This window comes from Branchiostoma floridae, chromosome 2 (genome assembly GCF_000003815.2).
Source record: "Branchiostoma floridae strain S238N-H82 chromosome 2, Bfl_VNyyK, whole genome shotgun sequence".
Classification (NCBI taxonomy): domain Eukaryota; kingdom Metazoa; phylum Chordata; class Leptocardii; order Amphioxiformes; family Branchiostomatidae; genus Branchiostoma; species Branchiostoma floridae.
In genome coordinates this window covers 35,128,459-35,129,887 of record NC_049980.1, presented here as the reverse complement: position 1 = coordinate 35,129,887, position 1,429 = coordinate 35,128,459, and the positions used below count along the sequence as shown (strand labels likewise).

General features: G+C 49.7%; 1 protein-coding gene across 1 annotated transcript in view; it reads left to right on the top strand.

The window, feature by feature from the left end:
• Positions 1-546, top strand: part of LOC118409235 (SHC-transforming protein 1-like) — a 5,192-nt gene extending 4,646 nt beyond the window's left edge. The window contains exon 5 of the mRNA XM_035810102.1: positions 325-546. The gene's annotated coding sequence lies outside the window, so the exon portion shown is untranslated. The remainder of the gene's footprint in view (positions 1-324) is intronic.
• Positions 547-1,429: the final 883 nt, after the last annotated feature.

Sequence of the window (1,429 nt, the reverse complement as noted above, 5' to 3'; positions counted from 1 at the left end):
GAAGCATGGAGTCTGTACCCTCTACATGTAGGTAAGTGTGCAGGAATCTGTTCCCTCTACATGTACGTAAGTGTGCAGGAACTGAGTCTGTTCCCTCTACATGTACGTAAGTGTGCAGGAACCAATTCTGTTCCCTCTACATGTACGTAAGTGTGCAGGAATCTGTACCCTCTACATGTACGTAAGTGTGCAGGAACCAATTCTGTTCCCTCTACATGTACGTAAGTGTGCAGGAACGGAATCTGTACCCTCTACATGTACGTAACTTAGTAGTGTGCAGGAACTGAGTCTGTTCCCTCTGTATTTCCTGTGTGCTGACCTCAGCAGCAGGGCGGGGCCCACCTGTCTCCCATGGCAACGACCTGCCACCAGAGGCAGCCCAGCCCAGGTCAGAGGTCAGTCTGTTTGATGACCCCACCTACGACAACAGGAGGATTGAAAACAGACCGATGCACCCGGATCCGATGGGTGCCCAGCAGCCGCCTCAGCAGCCTCCACAGAGGCCTCCACTGCCACTGCCTGCACAGGACCCCTTCAACATGGGTATGTCTGGCTTAGGGTTAGGGTTAGGAGTTATAGACTCCCTGCACAAGACCCCTTCAACATGGGTATGTCTGGCTTAGGGTTAGGGTTAGGAGTTATAGACTCCCTGCACAAGACCCCTTCAACATGGGTATGTCTGGCTTAGGGTTAGGGTTAGGAGTTATAGACTCCCTGCACAAGACCCCTTCAACATGGGTATGTCTGGCTTAGGGTTAGGGTTAGGGTTAGGAGTTATAGACTCCCTGCACAAGACCCCTTCAACATGGGTACATTGTTGTATGTCTGGCTTAGGGTTAGGTTTAGGGTTAGGAGTTATAGACTCCCTGCACAGGACCCCTTCAACATGGGTATGTCTGGCTTAGGGTTAGGGTTAGGAGTTATAGACTCCCTGCACAGGACCCCTTCAACATGGGTATGTCTGGCTTAGGGTTAGGGTTAGCAGTTATAGACTCCCTGCACTGGACCCCTTCAACATGGGTATGTCTGGGGTAGGGTTAGGGTTAGGGTTAGGAGTTATAGACTCCCTGTACAGGACCCCTTCAACATGGGTATGTCTGGCTTAGGGTTAGGGTTAGGAGTTATAGACTCTGGGTTAGGGATAGGGTTACGGTTAGTGTTAGTGGTTAGGGTTACGGTTAGAGTTAGGGTTTAGGGGTTAGGGTTACGGTTAGAGTTTAGGGGTTAGGTTTGGGTTAGAGTTAGGGTTTAGGAGTTATAGTGAGTTAGGGTTAGGAGTTATAGGGTTAGGGTTAGGAGTTACAGGGTTAGGGTTAGGAGTTAGGGTTTGGGCTTAGGAGTTATAGACTCTGAGTTAGAGTTAGGAGTTGTAGGGTTAGGGATAGGAGTTATAGACTCTGAGTTAGGGTTAGGAGTGTAGGTTAGGATA